Below are 8,196 nucleotides of genomic sequence, written 5' to 3' on the forward strand. Positions count from 1 at the left end.
TAGTGGAATAAACTGGTAACACTTTAAACATTTAATTTAAAAAGGAACACAATGAGGGGGTTCAATTTGCCATAGAAATTATGATTAGTGCTGTAGAAAGAAAAATTAAGGCACATTTTGAGTGACTTCTCAAATCCTCTTCTATTTCATTAAAAATGTCTGACATGCAGACTGAAACATGCCCTTTCACTACCAGCAGCAGACTTCCCTGGTAAGCAGTAGCTTTACTACAGTGATCTAATCAGCAACGACGATCTGAATGCCTTCTTAATGGAATCAAAGTAAAACACTGAACGCATTTCCTACTGAGGAGACTGCAGTAAATGAGAAAATTTGGAAACTTCATAACAAATAAATCTCCCAAGATGGCCACCTAGAAAAAAAAGAGCCCAAATGTAGCACAAATATCACCCAGATGTAGCCCACGTGTAGCCCAAAGAAAGAAATGTGCAAAACACTTTGTATTTTTTGTGTTTTTGCAGTTTTATATAGTGCAGACTGGTCAGGTATTGAAATGCTTGCCATGAGCATTGGTCACATCACACAAGGACAAATTCATTTTGGTTGTAGACATGGGGCGATTAAGTGATTTGACCAGAATCACAGAAGTTTGAGCTGTAGCAGAAACTCCAACCTGGTTCCCCAGTTGCAAAGTCTGCAGCTCTGGAGGTAACACCACATCGTCTCCCCTAAGTGCAACATTTAATCAAGTGGTTAACTGGATAAAAAAAACATAAAGATAACAAATAATTTAAAAGTGCTTTGTCGCTATTTGAAAACTCAGAAAATATGTCCTCATTTCAGTTTTTTAGAACTCTAAACATAATTGTGATGCAAAAAAGACCCTCTCCTCTACGTAATTTCTAAAGGAAATGCTCTAGGTATTACAGTTTTGATTACATCAAGATGACGTCAGACGTGCCAGACTTTTGTAATAAATATAGAATGTTAGCAATCTAGTTGTTTATTCGGATATTGGTGAGAGGCAGAGGCCAGGGCACAGAAAATTGAAGGCAGGTAGGAGGGTGCAGAGGCAACAATTTGACCACACTGGGCAGACAGGAAGGGCAGTGGCAGCACAACAGACTATGGAGGGCAGTGGAAAGGGGTGCAGGGGCAACAAACCAACAATACAGGACAGGCAAGAGAAGCTGTTGCAATATGATAGACCATTGTGGACAGAAGGAAGAGGCAGCGGCATTACAACCATTCATGGCAATAGACCCAATTCAGCCAGGAAACGCCCAATGTCTCCTGTCTACAATCTCCTCTGTTTCAATGTAAGTCAATGGGGAAAATCAATACCCCAGTTTTTTTTCAAAATCTCCCTCTTACCAAGTTCAAAATGTTAGCAAGTATGGTACATTGGATCATGGAAGGCAGGAGGAGGAAATGGGGTAGGGACATGGACTTGGATAACAGGACAGGATGGACATGGAGAGGTGCACCAACCTGACCATATAGGGAAGGCGTCAGGGTTAGCAGCAGCACAATACACCACACAGGGCATGCGGGACGTGAGTGCAGCACAACAATCCATAGAAAGCAATAGGGAGGGGACAGGACCATGGGCATGGACAACAGAGAACAGAGGGGAAAGAGGTAATGGTAGTTAGCTGACCATTATGGACAGACAGGAGAGAAAGCTGAAGCATAACTGATCATAAAGGGCAGGAGGGAGGGATCAAGGGCATTATAATGGAACAGACAAGCCAGGAGGGAATAGGAGTCTGCACATGGAAAGCAGAGGGCAGGGGGCAAGGGGCAGTGCAGGAGCAGCAAGCTGACCAAGAGGTCAGCATGATGGGCACTAGCAGCAAGACACACCATGGAGAGCAACAGTGAGACTATAATGTCATACACACAGACCATGGAGGGAGGGTGGGAGGGGGTAAGGGACAGCTAGCTGACTACACAGGGAAAGTGGGAAGGGCCGTGGCAGCACAGTGGACCATTCATGGCAAGCGGGAAGGTTAGTGGCAGCACAATGGCCATAAAGGGCAAGAAGGAGGGGGCAGGGGCATGCACAAAGGACCATGAAGGATAGAAGGGAGGGATTGGAGCTAGGCACAGATAAGAGAGTTCAGGGGAAGGGGCTTCACAACAGATTACGCCGGGCAGGCAGGAGGAGCAGTTGCAGCACTGCAGACCAGGGAGGGCAGAAGGGCGTGACAGTAAAATGGACCATGGAGGACAGGAGTAAGGGGATAGGGGCATGGAACGTGGGCAGGCAGGGTGGAGGTGGCAGGGACAGATTACAGTAATCTGACAATGCTAGGCAGGTGGGAGGGGAGTAGCAGCTTAACAGAACACTCAGAATAGATAGGAGGGGCAGGTCCATGGAACATGGTGGGCAAAAAGGATGGAGAAGGGGCATGCACACAGACATCAGAGGGCAGAGGGAAGGAGAGTAGGGCCAGCAAGCTAAGCACAGAGGCTAAGCAGGAGGTCAATGATGAGGCATGCACTTGGGCAATGGAGGGCAGCAGGAGTGGACTGAGACATCATGCTAAATGGAAGGCAGCACATCAGACCATGCATGGCTGGAGGGAGGAGGCTAGTGCAAGCTAACTGTTCAGAGAAGGCGGGAAGGCCAGTGACAGAACAATGGCCACACAGGCCTGTAATAAGGTAGCAGGGACATGGACTTGGACAATGGATGGCTAGGTGGAGGGGATGCAGGAGCAGCATGCTTGGGGGGGCAGCACAATGCCAGGCCAGGACCTGCTTCCAACCCCCCAGCATCCATTTTGATACGCATAACTCAACATAAAAAAACTAGAAATTTGCTGGAAAAAACAAAGATTACAAGGACATTATAGTTAGACTCAGATTTCACTCATACACAACCAGTGAAATTCCGCAGTTATACTTACCTGAGGTAAATAAAACTTATAACTATAACTTAAGCCCCCAACTGTACTGCTAATGACCTCAGACATTACATCATTCATGACATGGTCAGTTACATCACTCATGACATCACTCATGACATCTCAAATGATGCTGGAGTATCCGTTTGTGGACCTGCAACTTGGTACTACCAATATACTGGAGGCCACACGGACACTCCAGCACATAACCCGCGTACTCAGTCTTGCAAGAAAGTTGTTTGGCAATGGTTCGAGGAATGTCAGAAAAAGGTGTAGTAAACTCAGTCTTACTGACCCCATGTTTACATGCTTTGCAATTGGCACATTTTCTAAAGCCCTTGCTAGCATGCAGCTAGGTTTTGGGAGTAACAACTTCCGGGCTAGATTTTACAAGGGCATCGCTCATCGAGCGTGCCTTCCTGAAAGTTATTGCAGGTTTGGGTGTCATGTACTCACCAATCACCGGGTCATTACGCACTAAGCTCCAATGTCTGTTGATAATTTTGCGTAGTGTCTTGTGCTGTTTGTTATATGTCCAGATTAATCTGGTAGGCTGTTTTAGTTCAATAGAGTTTGCCTCCTGACTTTTCTTGTGAATGAGGGCCACTTGTCTCGAAAACACATTGGCTTTTCTTATAGCATTGTCTATGTCAGTCTCCTTGTAGCCTCTAGCCAGAAATCTAGCTTTACTTGTCTCTTGAGCCAGGCGACAATGCTGCTCTGTGCTACAAATGCGTTTGATACGCAGCATCTCCCCTTAGTTTGACTGATGCTGGATGTAAAAGATAAATTAAAAGCATTGGAATTGATCAGTTCTACAAATGCAACGGCCTTGGTGTAAGAACCACGCCAGATTAAAAATATATTGTCGATATATCTATACCATTGTACGATATGTTCCATACAGATATCATGGTGACTGCCATGGAGAGCCTGCCTCTCCCAGTAGCCCATGTGAAGACCGGCATAACTGGGAAAGAAGCAGGCCCCCATGGCAACACCTCTGATCTGTTGAAAATATTGCTTATTGAACATAAAGTAGTTGTTGTTCAAACAATAGGTAATCATGGGTAATAACATTTTGTTGTGTTCTGACATCTGTATCGGTCTATTGCCCAGATAATGCTGGACCGCCCTGACACCATGATGATGGTGGATACTGGTGTAAAGTGATGATACATCAAGGGTTATTAACCAACAATCAGAATCCCAGGTAACACCCATCATTTTACGCAAAAAATCCCCAGAGTCCTGTATGAAAGATGGTAAGGTGCCTACATATTCCTGCAGAAATGAATCAATGTATACAGTGGTGTTCTCCAACAAACCATTGCGTGCAGAAATAATAGGTCTACCTGGCAGTCTCTGAGCGTTTTTGTGTACCTTGGGGATAAGGTAAAGAACAGGGGTGACAGGATGATCATTTTTAAAAAATCTGAATTCGTCAAAGCTTAAAAGCCCGAACATTGCCATCCCATCAAAAGAGAGTAGAATTCTGCCTGTGGCTTCCTCATAACGGTGGCATCACAATGTTTGTAGCTCATCGGATCATTTAATTGGAGAAGCGCTTCTTCCATATATAATGTTCAAGGCCACAAAACGAAATTGCCTCCTTTATCTGACTGTCGGACTATAATGTTGTTGTCCCCTTGTATCTTATTCACCAAACTGACATATTTGTTATTCTGTATCAAATATTGACGTTTATTTTTCAATGTCATGACATGCAAAGCTTTGTTTTCCTTGGTAGTCTATTCGTGAAAAATTTCAATATTGTCATGCAACATCAGGGGCGTAAACATAGACGGGGTTTGAAGTTGGTTATACCTGCGGTGTTCAGAACAGGTGGTTCCTCCGTGCTTTGTGAATTGGACTGTTCAGCCCGCAATGACTCCAAATTTTGCATCAGCTGTAGATCGTTGACATTGAGACCGGGCGTTAAGCTTGTCGCTGGTGGTTTGGCGGAGGAAATGTTTCTGCAACTTGAGTTTGCGAGTATATTTAAAAAGGTCAATCCTAGTCCTTGCATAATCAAAGTTGCTCACGGGGCTGTATGATAAGCCCAGTGAAAGAGTTTGGAGGTCGGATTTGGTGAGGGCGACCCCAGTGAGGTTGATTACTGAGGGCTCACTGTAAGTGTGTGAGGATGTATCTACTTCTTGTTGTTCCAACGCTTGGAGTAATTCCTCCTCTTCAGTTCTGCGCTTTGCACAAGCTTGTGTGCGTCTACGCCGTTTGAGGTTGTTATATTTGCATTTTGCTGTTTTGTTCTTCTGGGGCGCAATGTTTCGCGCCTGTCCTGGGGCAGGCAATCCACTTCCTGCGCCAGGGAAAACAGGGTAAACCCCAAGTGAGGGTCATTTCTGGTTACTTCTGTATCAGACTCACTATCAGGTACGGAACTCAAGTCAGAAACCGAAGAGCCCAGGAGTGGCGCCGCCATAGAACTCGAGGTAGCCTGAGTAGAGGAGGGGCCTTGAGAGGTAGTGGCTGCTTTAATGGCGTCAAATTTTCTGGCGAACGTAAAGATTTGTCCTTCCTGATAGTCTATTTTATCCCGTTGGAACTTAAACGCCTCCTCCTCTTTGTGTAGACTGACCAGCATTTCATCCTTTAATTTGGTGCACTCCAATGCCGTCCCAGCATCCAAGGCATCAATTTCACTGTTAATTTCCTCAATTTGAGACTGGAGTGTAGCACGGTCACTTTCAGCATACTTGACTAAGATGGTAACTAGTTTACGTGATGACTCTAAGTTGCATTCCGCCCATTCCTTGAGCATGTTGGGATCTGGGAGCTCATAACTAGGGGTAAGCATGATTCTTAAACCCCTGGGAATTCGACCCACCTCCAAATATCTGCTAAGTGATCGATGTTCCCACCACTTGGCTTGTTCCCTTTTCATTAATTTTTCAATTTTTTTAAATTTTTCCCGAACACTGGAACCACCCTCACTCCTTGGTTCCGCTGTTGTAATCACATGTGACCCCCCGGCCGGGGAGTCATCAAACATGTCGAGGGCTGCTTCCTCTCCCCATTTCAGGGCGTCTGCTGACATGGCGCTATGAAATGGCAACGTGCTAATGCGTACTCACAGGTCGAGGGAACAGTCGCCACACTGACTCTGCCCCAGGACCAGCAAACTCCTTCGCCGGACAATGCTGGAATCACCCCTTCCACAGCGCGTCCCAGGCACAAGCAGAAACTGCCGTCTCGCAGCGCCGGTCCCGTTCTAGGGAGAAGTGAAGGTGTAAGCATCCGGGGCTAGAGCAGTAACTCCCAAACGGGAGCGTAGATGGACTTCCGGGTTACCAGTAGTCGAAGCTTCCTGCCGCTCTGCCACAGATAAAAGAAGGGGTCGACTCAAAACCGGAGAAGCAAGAGCCGGTCTGAGGAAAATTGAATTTTGCCCTGTCATGTGTCCCTACGTGTTCCCCATTATATGTTATATGTGCAAGATCGATATGCATATTTACCCCCTTGACCGAATAAAGGCACAATTATGGTTGTGTCCAACGTTAGTATGCCAGTTATCCAGTCCTCCTGAAAGCAACAAGTATTAGGCCTATGTTGCCAACCTCTTTACATTGTGCACGTTAATTCATCGAGTTGTCCCCGTTTCTAGGCCTCACAGGGCCCGGACACCAGATTCAAGCCTCAAGTCTCCTGAAACCACTCCGAGGAGCGATGTAGCCCCTCCCGCATCCCTGACCCTTCACTTACTTTCTGCCAAGCAGCGCGGTGCCCGGCCTGGCCTGGCCTGCCTGCCTGTCTGCCAAGAATATGTTATGCCTCTAGTTATCAGTTCAGCTCCCCGGCTTCACATTCCTAGCTAACGAACCGCATAAACATCTTCATCTATAGTCTAGCCTTTCTGTCTCCATGTAAGAGAATTACTGAATTAATGTCCATAGAAGATTCATAGCACATACAATACATTAAGAAATATATGCATGCACCAGCCTTAGTGACAAGTAGCCTTTACCCTGATGACTTTTAGATTCTATCAACATGTTCTCCAAACACAAGATATCAGATATGCTATAGGTACATGTCGTCCTGACATCCCAGACTTTAGTCTCCTCTTCTAGTGCCAAAAGTTAGAGCCCCCAGCTCTCCCCAGTTACACGTCATGGCTCGTTTTGCGCGCACCAGTAGGTTAAAGGTTCCAGGTGCCCAGGTAGCCCCCTCCATGTATCCACCCACTTATGACACTTCTGTGACGTCTACATCACATGCCTCCGTGCACGCCCTGTGCACGCCTTCTTTTCACGCCCATGTGTTCTTATCTTTCGTTTGTCACTTGTTACGCCTACTGTATTCAATGCAATTGTACTGTTTTACTATATATACTGTATGATGTTAATGAGATGCTGCAGCTGCCATTCCCCTTTTCCTGAGACTGTCATTCCTGTCCCTTCCTGAACCTTTGCAGGTGATGGAACCCGATGGTCCATTGGCTCGAGCCATCTGATTAAAGCCCTTATGACTCAGACACCACGGATTTTGCCTCTTATTTATTGAGCTATCCTTTTTCATGTAATGTATAGAAAAATAGTACCGGTAATTATTTATTTATTTACCACAAAATAGCGCCCGAACAGGGACGAGCCCCTTCCCCACGCGCCGGCGATGTAACGCAGGCCCCCTGACCCTTCTACAGCCGTGACGGACCCCCATTGTGCACATGCAGATATTTCTGCTTCAAGTCTCCCTCAGGCCCACGGAGGAGACGGAGACTGCGGTCCGGCATGCAGACGAGGCGGTGAGGAAGGCGGATCGTCCCGACCAGAGCCCAAGCCGAGAGAGCAAGGTCCGAGGTATCCGGAGGCCCACCTGTTTCCGAAGCCCAAGGCGCATGCGTAGTGCGTAGCAGTAACCAGACGTCGTAGCAGTCCAGTCCAGTCCGAGGCCTTCAGTTTTGCTTCCCGGTGAGTACCGTTGCTGGGAACGTATCTAGACGGGTTCATTAATTTGTGCCCGGTCCGACGGGTTTGGGTACACAGGTCCGGTCCGACGTGTTCACCTAGGTGGATACGGTATGACGTGTCTCTTTAGGAGACCGGTATGTTCTGTACTGTTTTAGCAGTGCATCCAGTAATTCTAGTAAGTCTGTTCTCGAGAAATTCAAGTATTATGTTTTCAATGTATCAGGTAGTATTCTGTTCGAACTGTTATTAATGTGTTTTTGATGTCGTGGTATGAGTGATTTGTCTGCTATTCATTACTGTGTTCATTGTGTATTGTGTTCAAGTTCAAGTACGATTCAAATATGCCTTTGTTTTCGAAGTTACGTCAGATAAAAACCAGAAAAGGGTTACTC

The sequence above is a fragment of the Lissotriton helveticus genome, chromosome 1_1 (assembly GCF_964261635.1).
Source record: "Lissotriton helveticus chromosome 1_1, aLisHel1.1, whole genome shotgun sequence".
NCBI classification, from domain to species: Eukaryota; Metazoa; Chordata; class Amphibia; order Caudata; family Salamandridae; genus Lissotriton; species Lissotriton helveticus.